This window comes from Lepidochelys kempii, chromosome 1 (assembly GCF_965140265.1).
Source record: "Lepidochelys kempii isolate rLepKem1 chromosome 1, rLepKem1.hap2, whole genome shotgun sequence".
NCBI lineage: Eukaryota > Metazoa > Chordata > Testudines > Cheloniidae > Lepidochelys > Lepidochelys kempii.
This window is the reverse complement of record NC_133256.1, coordinates 203,849,826-203,866,730: the sequence shown is the minus strand read 5'-3', so window position 1 is coordinate 203,866,730 and position 16,905 is coordinate 203,849,826.

Below are 16,905 nucleotides of genomic sequence, written 5' to 3'. Positions count from 1 at the left end.
TCAAGTGCACAATGGGACCCACCTGTACCATATCAGCTACATTGCATAAATATTGAGTCAAACCATACCTTTGCAGATATAGGTATCAGCTCCTCACATTTAGGAGTTCAGAGTAGCAGCCGTGTTAGTACTCCTTTTCTTTTTGTGGATACAGACTAACAAATTTGAGCATAAACTTTCGTGAGCTACAGCTCATTTCATCGGATGCATGTGGTGGAAAATACAGTGGGGAGATTAGATATACACAGAGAACATGAAACAATGGGTGTTACCATATACACTATAACGAGAGTGATCAGGTAAGGTGAGCTGTTATCAGCAGGAGAGAGAAAAAAAGCCAGAAAATAACAGAACACCACTAGCCATCACCTTTACACCACAACTAAAACCTCTCCTACACATCAAGGATCTACAACCTCTCCTGAAGGACGACCTATCACTCTCATAGATCTTGGGAGACAGACCAGTCCTCGCTTACAGACAGCTCCACAACCTAAAGCAAATACCAGCAACTACACAACAAAAACCACTAACCCAGGAACCTATCCTTGCAACAAAGCTCGTTGCCAACTGTGTCCGCATATCTATTTAAGGGACACCATCATAGGGCCTAATTACATCAGCCACACTATCAGAGGCTTGTTCACCTGCACATCTACCAATGTGATATATGCCATCATGTGCCAGCAATACCCCTCTGCCATGTACATTGGCCAAACTGGACAGTCTCTACATAAAAGACTAAATGGACACAAATCAGATGTCAAGAATTATAACATTCAAAAACCAGTCAGAGAACACTTCGGTCTCTCTGGTCACTCGATTATAGATCCAAAAGTTGCAATTCTTCAGCAAAATAACTTAAAAAACAGACTCCAATGAGAGACTGCTGAATTGGAATTAATTTGAAAACTGGATTACATTACATTAGGCTTGAATAAAGACTGGGAGTGGATGTGTCATTACACAAAGTAAAAAAATTTCCCAGGTTTATCCCTCCTCTCCCCCCACTGTTCCTCACACATTCTTGTCAACTGCTGGAAATGGACCACCTTGATTACACTACAAAAGATTTCGCACTCTCCTGCTGGTAATAGCTCTCCTTACCTGATCACTCTCGTTATAGTGTGTATGGTAACACCCATTGTTTCATGTTCTCTGTGTATATAAAATCTCCCCACTGTATTTTCCACTGCATGCATCCGATGAAATGAGCTGTAGCTCACGAAAGCTTATGCTCAAACAAATGCATTAGTCTCTAAGGTGCCACAAGTACTCCTTTTCTTTTTACATTTAGGAGTGAAACCTATCCTTTATTTTGCTTGCCATTAAGAGAATCCAAGTAAATGTAGACCAAAGAGCTCCCTATGAGAACACAACTGGAAATGTCACCATCCTCAGTGAAGAAAAGTCCCTGTTAAGCAGTGACAGTTTTTAAAAAGAGCCGATGAAGTGAGCTGTAGCTCACGAAAGCTTACGCTCAGATAAATTGGTTAGTCTCTAAGGTGCCACAAGCACTCCTTTTCTTTTTGTGAATACAGACTAACATGGCTCCTACTCTGAAACCTTTAAAAAGATTGTAACTAGTACCATTCTACACCCAAGTCTTCTCAGCACTAGCATTACGTCAGCTCCACTGGTGTTTGCAATACTGGACTCCATTAGAGATGGGCCAGTAGCTGCTGGCACCATGTTGATTAGACCCGCCCTGAGCCGGGGTGGATGACAGGGTACTTGAAATTCCAGTGGCCCTGTTACTCCAGGATTAAAGCCTTGATAAAGCCTGTTCTCAAGGCCAGTAAATATATATAGATATTTTTGGTGGCAAAAAATAGCTTCTGAATCGCAATCAGCTGAGAGATTGCACTAGACTTTAGCATGCCAACTTCAGTGCTTTCAAGCATAGTTATGACCAGAAAGTTATGACTAGTGCAGTATTGCCAGCCACAACTGTTCAAAAATCCTGAGTCAGGCTCACCAAAAATCATGAGATTGGCTTTAAAATCATGAGTTTATGAAAAAAATAATAGATCTGATGTTTTTATTTGCCTTCTGCTTTTTGAGCCTTTAGGGCAGTGTTTCTCAAGTGCGGCAAAGCATCAGCCCCTCCTCCAAAGCTGTCAGTAGTGGTTGGGCCATGTCCCTCTCTGGAGGCTAAAGCTGGAGGAGCAGGCAGCCAGTGAGTTCCTCACCTTCCCGGGGGGCAGTGGGGTCGGGCTTCAGCCCTTAGGTGGCAGGCTCCAGGCTGTGTTCCCTGACTGTGTGGTGATGGGATTTGGCCCCAAGCTCACCCCCGCATATCACCCTGGCCCCCACTGCCTCCCCTAGTGCCCCATTGTCACTGGCTCCACTGCCTCCATACCATCTCTGCTGTGAAAAGTGATATTTGTGTGTTAGTTGTTAGCACTTTTCACAAGAGACTTACTCTCTAGCAAGTCTTTAAAAAAAGCAACCAAAAAAACCGCAAAAGAAGCAACAAGTAAAAAAGACAAGAGTGTGCAAAGCACCTTATTTGTGTTTCTATTCTGTTTAGGTCTAGTAAAGAATAGAGGCAACTGTACATTTTTAATATTGAGTCTGCAAAAAAAGTCCTACATAAATAAATTACAATGATTTGGACATGTAGATGTGCACATGTGTTTGTTTTTCCTAAAGTTAATTAAGTATTTTAGGAAAAATTGTGAGAGTGGCCACCAGCAAGAGTTGGTGGTTGTACTCTGAGGCCACCTAAAAATTTGTTGTGAGAACCTCTGCTTTAGGGTGCACTAAGGTCACATTTTGAAGCTGTCTCTGCAGCCAGGGGGCTGGAAACTTACTTTGTCTTTAAGAATTAAGGCTCAAATCATCGTATATCCACTTGGCTCCAGGAGCTGGAGCTTTAAGGAAAACACTCATGACCAAAAAAAAAAAAATATCAATCACAGGAGTTGGCAACACTGAACTTGACACAAACATTACTGTGGAAGATTCCATGACCTGTGCTAAGCAGGAAGTCAGATCACAGGGGTTCCTTGTGGCTTAAAAACCTATGAAAAGTGACTATGTACAAATTCTCCTTAGTCAGCAGGTTTGCTTCCTTTGCTTACAAATCCTATTTTAGCCAATCAAATAAATTCATTAGCCCAGTAGACCCCATTCAGCCCTGGCAGAGAGAGTTAGGGACACACAGGAAGACCCACTATTCTGTCTCTCTAATCGCATTTCAGAGCTGAGTCCTAATGAAAGGTTTAATTTAAATTTAAAGGGAGACCTGCCTGTACAGAGGTAGCTTTTCTTCAAGTAGTAAGCTTGGTAGTATTACAGAAATGTGGATCCTTAAATAGCTCAATTGCAGGAAATGGTGCTAGCCGAAGAGAGAATGAAGCCTTGTTTTCAATGGAGTGGAAGAACTAGAGTGCCTCCTGGATTTGACGTAGCTGTCAAAGTGGATGAACCTTCATTTTACTAAGGATGGCTATCCAGTCCTTTAATGAGGAGACTTTAAATTCCCCAAACCAGAATAGACTAGAGATCATTAAAAAGGGGAAGATGGGAGCATGTAAGATTTTGTCACTTCATCATCCTGGGCAGTTTCTTGTTTCAAATCCTCTTAAGTTAGCCCTGGTTTAGAGGCCTATATGGTCAGCATCCTCCTGATTAGTGCATCTGGTTCAGGGGTTCTCAAACTGGGGGTCAAGACCCCTCAGGGGATCGTGAGGTTATTACATGGGGGTCATGAGGTGTCAGCCTCCACCCCAAACCCTGCTTTGCCCCCGGCATTTATAATGGTGTTAAATATATTTAAAAGTGTTTTTAATTTATAAGGGGGGGGTGTGTCGCACTCAGAGGCTTGCTGCATGAAAGGAGTCACCAGTACAAAAGTTTGAAAACCACTGACCTAGTTGGTAGAGCATCGGAGAAGGCATTAGACCTCCTGGGTTCCATTCTCTGCTCTGCCCTGACTCAGTGTAGTCTTTGTGGTGAATCACTTAAGTTGCCTCCAGCTCACATTCCCTCTGTAAAACGGGGATCAATCCTATTCAAATAATTGTAAGCCATTTTGCAAGCCTTGAATGAAAGATGCAGTGTATGTAGGAAGCATCACTGTTATTTTTATTAAAATCATTTCCACAGCATCAAATGGTGATGTTTTAGGCAGAGCACTCTGCCTTTAGATAGGGGAATTAGCAGCATGGGGAATTAGCAGCATGTGAAATTTAAAGAAATAAAAATTCTGGGCCTGATCCTGACCTCAGAGCAGGGTGAGAAGATGGAAAGCACTATATGAGTTCTTAAGATTATTACTGTTTAGATGGGTGTGTTCATTTTATAACGATTGATTTTTTAAAAAAATTTTAAAGAAGCCAATCTACACTAAAACTTCCAGCGTAGCTGCCATGGTCGGAGATTTCCTGAACAATGCTAGTGCAGATGAGGTATAAGAGAATGCCTGTCATGTCTGAGGCAAAAAAGAGTTTCTAAATAGAATGATTTAAAATGTCAATGTTCTCTATGAGGGGGATCTGCCTGGACAAGGCTGTTTTCAAAATTGATTTTTGCCAAATCACGGTAGTCAAAGAAATGTCTCTTGTTGCAGGCCTACAGTTAAAATTTAGCTCGACCTAGCTACATTGCTAAGGTGTGAGGAAAAATTCACATCCTGAGTACCATTGTTAAACCAACCTAAGCCCTGGGTGTAGATGCAGCTGGGTCAATGAAGTATGCTTCCATCAACTTCACTACCATCGCTTGGGAAGGTGGATTATCTACTTTGATGGAAAAAACCTCTTCCACTCATGTAGGAAGGGCCTGCACTATAGGCTCTACAGTGGCACAGCTGCAGTGCCCTTAAGTGCAAACATGTCTTTGGACCTCCTAACAGAAACAAAGATAAAATCTTTGTATTGCTCCCGGTTATTTGGTTACGCACCTTTGTTTATGTATAGGGCCTAGATTAAATTAGTTATGTTTGTAAAGTGCTTTGAAGATGGAAAGCACTATACAAGTTCTTAATTTTATTATTACTGTTCAGATAGGTATGTCCGATTTATTTTTCAATTTTAAAGAAGGTTTCTGTGTCGTGGGAGATACATTTATTACCTGTGCTAACCCAGTTTTTTTTTTTTGTTTTTTTAACTATGTCTTATTTAGGAAATTTTAACAGGTTTACAGACTATAGCTATATGAATATCAGAGACAATACAGGTTTCAGAGTAACAGCCGTGTTAGTCTGTATTCGCAAAAAGAAAAGGAGTACTTGTGGCACCTTAGAGACTAACCAATTTGAGCATGAGCTTTCGTGAGCTACAGCTCACTTCCACGGTATGCATCCGATGAAGTGAGCTGTAGCTCACGAAAGCTCATGCTCAAATAAATTGGTTAGTCTCTAAGGTGCCACAAGTACTCCTTTTCTTTTTTAGAGACAATACAATAGTCACTACAGCAGTGAGTTTTTGTTTAGGGAAACATTACACAGTAATAGAATCATTGGGTCTCTCTTTAACAGGGTGTTACCATGCTAACCCAGGTTTTAATGGCATAAATTGATTAGATAAACATTTCTTTTTAGACACTTCATCTGGGGGAAGGGAACCAACTCTATTGTTAAACAAGCATTGTTTATGATGTTCAGAACACTTTGTAAAAAGAAAAGGAATACTTGTGGCACCTTAGAGACTAACATTTATTTGAGCATAAGCTTTTGTGAGCTACAGCTCACTTTATCGGATGCATGCAGTGGAAAATATAGTGGGGAGATTTATATACACAGAGAACATGAAACAATGGGTGTTACCATACACACTGTAACGAGTGATCAGGTAAGGTGAGCTATTACCAGCAGGAGAGGAAAAAAAATCCTTTTGTATTTCTTAGTCATCATACTGCCAGAGATCTCAAAGCAATTTACAGACATTATTTTAGCTCCACACAACACCCCTCTTCTCCCCATGTGCTAGGCAAGTATCATGGTCTCATTTTACAAATGGGGAAGCCAGCCCAGAGAAGGGCAGTGACTTGCCCAACATCATGCAGAAAATGGGGTGGAGCTGGGAATGGAGGCCAGCTCTCCTGACTCCCAGTCCTATACCTTAAACACAAGTGTCCTTGCATCACACTCTTATCCTTCCTAAATCCATTTGAGTCCCCTGTTAAGAAACTGACCTGCAGCTGTCATTTTGATCTCTCACTATATAACTGGGAGAGACAAGGTGGGCGAGGCGATGTTTTATTGGATCAACTTCAGTTGGTGGAAGTGACGGAGCTCTTCTACAACTCTCTGCAAAGTTTGCAAACTTGTCCTTTCTAACCATGAGAAGTTGGGCCAACTAAAGCTATTACCTCACCCACGTTGTCTCTCTAACATCCTTGGATCAACACAGCTACAAAACTCCAAACAACTATATAAGTCGGGTCATGTCAAACCGGTATAGTGAAACTCCTCATCGGCCCCTCTCCATTTCAGTTATGTTACTCGCTTTGCATCACTTGCGTGAAAGACTGCTCCCTCCCCAATTTGTGAGGTGCCTTGACAAGGAAAAGCACGATTCAACATTTTATTGATCAGAATACATTCCATGGTTCCAATTCAATCTGAATGAAAAAGGTTCTGCTGAACTAGGATAGGAGAGCTTCAAGGCAAACCCAGGTGTTGATGATTCATTAAGCAGCACTCTGTCCCAGACTAGGATTTAAAAGGGGGTGATGTTCGCTAATACATGCTAAGGAACATGTATCAAAAGTTTAGTGTAGACACGGCAGTGCATACCTGAACAGGTTCTACGCTGGTCCCGTTAAAGCCCATCTTCCCCTCTAGGTGTCAGCTCAACCAGTTTAGCATGCATTAAAGTCTGCGTGCCTTGCCTAAGCTAACATTAAAAAAAAAGAAAAAAAAAATCTAGTAAACACATGCTAATATATCTTAAATCCTAGTCTAGACCAGTGTTTCTCAACCAGGGTACATGTACCCCTGAGGTACGCAGAGGATTTCCAGGAGATATGTCACCTCATCTAGATATTTGCCCAGTTTTACAACAGGCTACATAAAAAGCACAAGTGAAGTCAGTACAAACTAAAGTTTCATCCAATGACTTGTTTATACTACTTTATATACACTGTACACTGAAATGTAAGTACAGTATTTAAATTTCAATTTATTTATTTTTGTAATTATATGGTAAAAATGAGAAAGTGAGCAATTTTTCAGTAATAGTGTGCTCTGACACTTTTTAAAATTTTAGACTGATTGTGTAAGCAAGTAATTTTTTAAGTGAAGTGTAACTTGGGGGTACGCAAGACAAATCAGACTCTTGAAAGGGGTACAGTAATTTGGAAAGGTTGAGAGCCACTGGTCTAGACAAGGTCCTTGATTCAAGAGTGAACCCGTGCCTGAAATCACTGTGCTGCTGGAGGTGCCGACTTTCAAAGATGCTTCTGTGGCACTTTTCAGTTGGTGTGTTAACCCTCAAATGCCAGTCACCATCATTACATTCTACCTACCAAAATTCAATTGGATACAGTCTTTTTCCCCTCCCTTACTGTCCTAAACTGTTGTGTGGTGTTGCCACAAGCTCCTGAACCAGCTAACATGTTCTACAGCAGGGGAGGCGGTGTTGCAGTAAGCGATTCCTGTATGTGCTGCCACAATCCACACAAAGCACTGTGCTATAGTGCCCCTCATCGCAAAGGCTCTCAATGCAGGACACGGTTAAGATTTGATTTATAGAATGATAAACTGAATTGTTTTCAGGGCAAGGGTGTGTTACCAGCATTTACTTTAGCTTTGAGTTCTGAGGGCCCCCTCCGCATGTAAGGTGTCCATTCTTTTTAAGTACCGATAAAAGGGTCTGGATCAACAGTCCCTGAGACTGCAGTCCCTCTATCAATCCAGAAAACAGATACTGCCTGTGCAGCGTGTTCCCCCAGGTTGTGCTGCCCAGATACTTTACCCCTGGCCTGGACAGAAGCGTCTCCTCTAGGGAAAACAGTCTTCATGAGTTTGACTCAGCCTTGACCTCTCTGCTAAACTGCCTGCAAAGGGGATAGTTATTGCCTGTTGTGGAGACTTGCCTCCTAGGAATTGGACTGAAATGACACACTTTTTTCCCCCCACTTACACTAAAGAGCTGTCAAAAATATCAACTTTCAGTTACGACTTGGAGGTGAAAAACACCAGACCCTTTTTCCAGACTCCATGAGCCATTCAGCCCTGTGCAATGCAGCAGTTCTGCCACTTTATACATTTAGGGCTTGTCAACACTTACATTTCGTAGCGCTCTAACTTGCTGGCTCAGGGTGTGAAAAATCACCCCCCTCAGCGCAGCAAGTTTGAAGGCTTTAAAGCACTAGTGTGGACAGGCTCCGAGTGCTGGGAGCTGTGCTCCCAGCGCTCAGAGCTAATTCCCTCGTGGAGGTGGATTACCAGGAGCACTGGGAGAGCTCTCTCCCAGCACTTGCATGTGACCACACTCGCACTTCAAAGCGCTGCCGCAGGAGCGCTCCCACAACAGCGCTTTGAAGTTTCCAGTGTAGCCATGCCCTTAATCCACTGGGGCATATGCCTCACATGTTGTGATTGCAAATGTGATATGCAGCTAAACAGTATGGTACACCACTGCAAATTCACCACCACAGAGTCTTGGGTGAAAACAGGCTAATTCTACTTCTGCTGGTGTAGATTAGGAGTTAACTCCATTGATTGCTCTGGAGTACTTCTGTGTACGAGTGTTTAGTTGCTAAGGGCAAAAATAGAAAACATGCTCTCTGCCTATGTTTTGTGCGGAAAGTGGTATAGCAGTATAAGAAAATCAGTAAGTCTGTGTTTTCAACATCTAGCTGTGCGGGCACGTGGGCGGGGGGGAAGGGATAGCTCAGTGGTTTGAGCATTGGCCTGCTAAACCCAGGGTTGTGAGTTCAATCCTTGAGGGGGCCATTTGGGATCTGGGGCAAAAATTGGGGATTGGTCCTGCTTTGAGCAGGGGGTTGGACTAGATGACCTCCTGAGGTCTCTTCCAACCCTGATAAGTTTAAAAAAAAAAAAAAAAAAAGCACATTTGGTAGGGAAATTGGGTGGCTCAGAGGGTCAGTAATGGCGCACAGACTTTCACCTCTAGATTAGTGGATTACATTTAGCCCAGGTTTATTGGGCTGAAAGTTCTATCTGGCAACTTCTCAGGGACTCCAATGTCATAACCACATTTCAGCTGCCAAGTTCCACCCTGTAAGTGGATACATTTCAATGGCAGATGAAGTGAACCTCGGATGGAGTTTACAAGGTAAATCACATTGAGATTCAGCATATTATATAAATGCATATCACTACATATCACTTTTTATCATAGTGCTTAACAAAGGTGAATTTTATTAAATCGAGGGGCAGAGAGGACAGACTTGCCCAAGGCCATGCAGCATGTCTATAGCAAAGTCAGGATAAGAATCCAGGACCCCTGACTCCCAGTCTCCTGTTCTTACTGCTAGACATGCTGCCTAAGCCTTCCACACATACATATACCTGCTTTTACAATGTACTATATATTGGCATAACAGGGAAGCCAAGCTTTTTACTCATCTGACAGAGCCTGAACTCAGAAGCTGGGGGTTGTGTGTGTGAGAAAGAGTTAAAGAGTATACAAGTGTCCCATTATCTGCCTGATCCTTTTTTATTGTGGTGCCAATACACCTACAAGCAGTGTGTGTGGTGTCGCAATAGGGGCCCTCAAGTACATAAACACAGCTCCTCTTGACTTCAGTGGGAGTTGTTGCACATACATATATAGGGGTAATCTTTGGCCTGTAGACAGTAGAATGACCTTCAGATCCAACAGCCACGCACCTGCAGCTCCCATTAAGAAGCTGTTTCTCTTCATCCACCCCTCCCCTTATCTCTGAAGGTGAAGTCTTCAAAGAATGGCATTACTTATAGCCCACAAACCAGGCAGCAGCGGCAGAGATAAAATGAGAGAGAGCTACTGGTCAAACATCTATGAAGGAGGTTAAAAAGGCAAGCAAAAGGGATTTGTGTTTTTTAAAAGGGTAATTCACTTACCGAGGACACAGAACACAAGGTGATTGTGTGTAACTACATTTCCATCGACCTCCCAGGCTGTAATTACAGCTCTCGCACCCCCTACTGGCTTGTCTTTTAGTTTTAATGAGATCATTTTGGAAGATAAGGTCCTGATTCCATTAACAGAAAACTAACCCAGGCCATTTCACACAGGTAAGCATCAAGGATACCAAAGACAAACATACAAACACTGTAAAAAGAAAAGGAGGATTTGTGGCACCTTAGAGACTAATACATTTATTAGCGCATAAGCTTGTGAGCTACAGCTCACTTCATCGGATGCCATTCTTTGCTAATTTTCTTCATATGCTCCCCCCCCCCCCCGCCCGGAGGAATCTAAACATTTTGCATTGTTGATAATACTTTGCATTTTTCTAGTGCCTTTCATCTAAGGCCTTCAAATCCCCTTCAAAACATTAACAATGAAGCCTTGTGCCACTCCCTCCTTGCTGCTCCTCCCTCCTGCTGTGCTTGTAAGTATTCTTGCTTTCAATTTGGGGCATCTGAGGCACACAAGGTGACAGACAAACACTTCAAAAGTGGTCAGTGGATTTGGGGTGTCTCAGTCTTGGGGCTTAAGCAAACTGCACCTCCAACTGAAGGACATGGGAGTAGCAATTTCCCAGCACTTCTAAATATCAAGTTCAAGGTGTCTCAAACTGAGCTCTCAAAAACTGAGACACTTCCAATACAAATTTTTAAAAAGTGGCCTGAGTGACTTAAGGGATGCACAGCAAATCAGAGCTAAGTCCTGACTCGCAGTCCCTGATCTAACCACTAGACATACTTTCCATAGCTATGTTTGAGACATTTGGAAAACCTGTACTATAGGATCCCATTCTCTAGCTGCAGACAAACTCTGATGCCTCTCTCTTTGCCAATTAGTTATCTGAAAGATAAGCAGCTTTGAAATCCCTAGACTCCCTGGAACCACAGCTTCAAATTGCTCCAGGGTTGTCTGAGCCCGTCAACATTCCAAAGCAGATAAGCTGAATTCTATGTAGTTTATACTGTGTACATGCTTCTTTTGAACCAGACCCTAAGCCCATGGTCCTCTATGTACATTAACTGCCAAGGCACCCTTTGTATGTGTAGGGGTTGACCCCCATCATCCTCAGCCAAAAATATGTCTTCTACATGTTCTTAACATGACTATGGTGACAGCATTTTGATTGTGAGAGTGGTTCGTTATATTAGAGCTAGTTGAAATTTTTGCGTTTTTTTTCTAGCTACCAGTAATGTATAGCTTGTAGAACAGCTTGGTATCTACATTTTACTAAAATAATCTTACATTTATAAGAGTATTCCATATAAAAACTACATTACAAGAACATTAAACTTGCAAAGTGAAGTCAGAAAGTGGCAAAATGCAACCTTAACTCTCCCCTTTGTGGGTATGCGTTATGATATAGTCTTATGCCAATATTTGTTTGAGATCATGGAAATGAAAACACCTGCTTCTTTCAGTCTGAATGGTGCCCAGTGAATGAGGCTAGGAAATGTTCAATATTTATATTTTATCCTCGTTCAGTAAATGAACCCCTGCCTCATTCACTGTACTCAGTCTGAGGGTAAAAATGTGTTCTCAGTTACACCTGTGTGCATTTGGTTTTACTACAGATTTACATAATGGTAATAGAATTTGACCAAAGACAAGCACAGATCTGGAAAACCGGTCTCATTCACTAAGCACCAGACAGCTGCTGTACTGCACAAGGCTGGGTTTCGGCAGGAACAACAGCATGTTAGCCTGTAAATAAAGGCTGCGGACCAAATTTGCTGCTGGTGTAAATGAGTACGAGTTTAGTGACTCCAGTGGAGCCACCCATGTACACTAGCAGATAATTTGGTCTTACATTGCAATGCATCTGTTCAAGGAAGCAGAGTTATAGTTCCATGAGCAATCATAGCTTTGGCATTCACAGATTTCTGAATTCTTCATTTTGCAAGCTTGATGTTCTCGGAATGTCCTTTTATTTAAGTAGCATTGCCTACGCTTTTTAAAAAGAAAAGCGGTAAGATAGAGAAGTGATTATTGTGCTGTATACAATACACCTTAAATCCTTCCAGAGGCTGAAGCTGGTGCACCTCATTTACTGAGTAGGCATCTTGCTGGGAGCACATACTAACAGCCTGCACTGGCTGCCTGTTGGGCTCTGGATGAAGCTTAACATGTTGATTATGACCTATAAGTCCTAAATGGGCTAAACTGGCCTACAAGGGGATTGCCTCTCTCTCTCTCTCCACATCATACTCCTACAGCTCCAGTCAGCAAGGGGGTTCAAGCTGGATCCCTTTGTTATAAAAGAGAAGGGGGCTGCAAGCAGAGTGTTCTCCGAGGGCTCCCTAGGACTCTGGAATGGACTTCCCCTTCTTGGTCTGAAATAGGCCGAATTGGGTAGCCTTCCTAGCTCAGTGCCAGTGTCATCACTTTGATAGGGTGTTTGGAAAAGGCTGAGAGTAGGCTTTCCAGAACAATGCAAGGGTAGAAAGGAGTCTATGTAGGTGGCTGACTGGCTGAGTTCCTGCTGAAATGATCAATGCTGTAAGAGTTTCATTGTATTAATGATGTGTTTGGGCACCTAGAGCCTTGGATGACCATCTTTTTAATCATTTAGATTTAGAGACATCAATAAAATATTTGAAGCTATTTGCTAGACAGCCGAGTCCTGCACAAGATGTGCATTCTGGCCCTGATTCAGCAAAGCACTTAGCTGAATCAGGGACTCATCGATTAGGCACGTCACTCAAAGAGGCAGGGACTAGCCTATAGCCCTGCATCATCGCGTGGGCACTTATGCGCAGTCAGTGCAGACATTAGTAGACCATATTTAAAGAAGATTCTTTAAGGATCAGAACTCAAAACTCTCAATGACCAGGCCTGAGCCCTATCTACTGTACCAGGATACATTACCAGTTTGTAGTGTTGGTGTCTGAGCTCTGGTGCCCGAGCTCAGTTTGGACTGAGGCTGTTTGTGTCTTGCTTGTGGTTGCATTGAATTTTCTGGGTGCTTTACAAAATAGGCTTGTGGAAGGTTTTTCCATTCTCGCATCCAAGCTTTATCAAGTGAGTGTTGAAAGTACTGCATAGCAAAAGCGATAAGGACACCGTTGTGCTATTTCACTTTGGGATAATCCAGTTCCCATGCAGATTTTCACATTGAGGGAAGTGGATTATTGCAAAGTGCCACAAAACTGGCATTGTTGTTTTGGTGTAAGTGCTACAGATATAAATCTGACACTATTTGCTCTATTTTAATTGCCCATAAAGCAACACATTGTAAGCTGGAAACTAAAACACTTAAGTGATTTTCTCTCTTGTATGAAAAAGTTGTATGAATGAGAAGTAGGCAGTGTAGTTTAGTGGATATAGAAGGAGCCTAGGAAGCAGAACTCTTGTTTTTGGCTCCCAAGACCTGCCAGTAAGTTTCTATGGTACTTATAGGGTCCCCATTGCCTTAGTATCTGAGCACCTCACAATTTTAATGTATTTATCCTCACAACATCCCTCTGAGGTAGGGCAGTGCATTATCCCCTTTTTATAGATGCGGAACTGAGACACTAAATGATTTGCCTAAGATCACAAAGAAGTCTTTGGCAGAGCAAGGAAGTGAATATGGGTCTCCTAAATCCCAGGACAGGCAATCTAACTTTCAAGACCCTTATTCCTCTCTAACAGTAACTTACTGTGTGACCTGGACAAGTCACTTCACCATTCTGTGCCTCAGGGATTAATACTCTTTCCTTTCTTTACCGGAGGGATGCAGCTCTAAACTGCTGTTTGTAAAGTGTCTTGAGATTCGTGGATAGGAAAGGCAAAAAAGTGGGTTCTATTCCCTGTTCTGCCACTGACCTACTGCATGACCTTGAGCAAATCATTTAACTTCTCATTCTCCATTTTCCCTCCCACACCTGCTCTGACTAGTCTGTGGAAGTTATGGTTTCACTGCATAAAGGAGTTGAGGTTTTGCATCAAGATAGTTAAGGGCTCATCTAGACTTAAAATGCTACAGTGGCACAGCTGCGCCACATTAGCACTTGAGTGTAAACACTTCCTACACTGACGGGTAATTACCTTGCCAAGAGGCTGCAGGTGAATGGAAGAATTCTTCTGTTGATCTAGTGCTGTCTTAAGTGGGGATTTAGGCCCGTTTAACAACGCTGCTTAGGGGTGTGGATCATCACATCCTTGACTGACACAGTTAGACCGACCTAATTTTCTAGTGTAGGCCAGGCCTAACTCCAGATAGCTTTCCTGATATAAAAATCCTAGGATGTGTCTTCATAGCAGAGACAAGGCCGTAACTCAGGTGTTGCTCTTAGCCCCACTCCCATCCACAAACACAAAAAAATCACTGACAAAGTTTAGCAGCACTTTCAGTTGGGGCTAGCTGGCTCGCCTAGGCCAATAGGCTGAAATCCACTTTCACGCAGGCTGGTAACTCACCCACTTTGCAGGGGAAATGCAGGCTAAATCACACAGGTGCAGATGGTGGAAAGGCACTGGAATACTATTTCCCCGTGCGCCCAGAAGGGCGGACAAGTTCTCCCACAATTCACAGAGCACTGCAGTCCACTGCAGCACAGATTTCCCCCAGAAGTCCTAATGACACACATGGGTAAACGCAGCATCAGTGAGGACCTAGGAACTCAGATTAGGCTTTGCACTGTGGCTGCTCGCATGCAAGTTAGGCTAACCTGGATGCTCAATCCTAGATGCACAGTTAACTTGGATACAGTGAGGATTTATGTGTAGACAAGGCATGGTCATTTTTTTTTTTTTAAACTTTGTCACAGCTAGTCAAGGTCAACCCTATACATTCTACCTGGGGTTGATCTCAAATAGCTACATTGAAGAAAACACTATAGTACCTTGTCTCCACTGGGATTTTCCATTGAGTTAGCTATGCCAATGTAAAAAGAATATTTTTGGGGGCAGGGATGCCCTAGATTGAGGTATAGTCTCTCACTATGTGTTTGTACAGAGACTTGCACAATTGGGACCCAGTCTGGACTGAGGCCTTCAGATGCTTCCGTAATGGAAATAATGATGGTGATGATGAAGAAGCCTATGTCAGTGCATGCATATGTTCTGTTTTTGTACAGTGCTATTTTTAGCTATGTAACAAATAGAAAACATGACAAAATGCTAACAAAAACAGAATAGAATCCTCCATTCCCCAAAACTGAATGTACAAAAAATAAGCCTTATTAACAATTACACTTCCCATAAAAAGTGCTAGAAATACATGGGAATAAAGTGAGACAGCTATGGGTATGAGGAGTTTGATTTCACATTATGAATATATTCCTGTCATCATAGTTTTGAGCTGTGAGTTATCCCACTAACCCACACTGTATAACAAACATACACTTCATCAGCAAAAGTTATCCAACAGAGAAACTATAGCCTAGAAGATATTTTATGTTCTCACAATGCTCACATCCTAGAGTCGGCCAAATCAATCTTAACATCAATTTCTCTACTAGTGGTAGACTTGTTCTCAAAAACGTGAATCCTAATTTATGAAGGGGTTTTAGGATGAGGTTTAGGTACAAGGATAATAATTTTATGATTATACACCATCTTTCAACCCAAAGAACAGTGTAAGTGTACAGTGATCACTTCACTCTCCATTGAAAATACACCTGTTTCTGGTCTAGAACACAGCAGCTGATGAATAGCACTCAACAATATTACCCAACAGGTAAGAAAAGGGAGTGAAAAGATGCTCATGTTCAATTCTAAGTGCAAGTGGAGTTCAGATGACAGCTAAGGTGACATGACTGCAGACTCTTAAAAGAAAGGTTTGATTTACCTATTTATTGTATAAAAGAGACCCTGAAAATATGATAAGTGTATTTTCTATACTTAAATCCAACTTTTAGGGATACAGTCTATTCTTTGTTACCTTGATGAAAATGCAGAGAAACCCTCCGCAAATGTCAATGGGTTACCCTGGTTTTATAAGATAGAGTTTAACCCATAACATTCTACATTAAAGTTGTGAGAGTGTACTTCAGTTTTCTGTGTTTTAAATATATGCCACAGATGGCTGCTTATTGTGACATAAGGGGCACTACATACCAGTTACACTATCTGTAGATGGCACTGCTCAGGGGGTTTGTTAGACTGTTGGACACAGTTGGTTTTACTTGTAACAGCTTTGATCTATGCCCCAAAGAAAGGGCCTGATTATCTCCCCTTCTCATACTCAGAGCTGCGGTTTTGAAGCTTGCATCCTAGAATCTCATTCTCTGTATAGCCATGAGCCTGGTCAGAGACAGCAGCAGCGATCCAGTTATTTACTAGGGTGGTCAGCATTGAGTACAGGCAACTCAAAAGCAGGCTGGATAGCGACTAACAGCATCCATCCCACGGTCCCCTCTGTATGGCCAATGCAGTGTTGACCCAGAGTTCGGGGGGGCTCATTAAATAGCTGCAGCCCCCTTTGCTCCTTCATCTTCTCCCTGTCCCAGTGTCTGTGAGTTGGTGGGTACAGCTCAGCTCCCAGACAGATGAAGGGGCTGTTGTATTTCAACCAGAGAAATGCCATCAGTTACAACCTCACCTTTCTCTACAAACCTCCAGGGGCTTTCACAATATAAGTCCCTCAGCAGCCTTGGGAAGATTATCTCTATTTCACAGATTGGGAAGACAGAGGCACACAGACATGGAGCAAGTTTCCCACTGTCACAGAGCAAATCCACGACAGAACCAGGCATACAGATTCCTTACCTGCCTCAAGCTTTCACCACAGAATCATTTTTCTCCCTGCTCCCACTCAGTTATCTAGTCAGCATCAGCTGGAAGAGGCAAGGTTCCCTGCATGAGCTAACTCTCCCCCCTTGCCAAAGGGGCT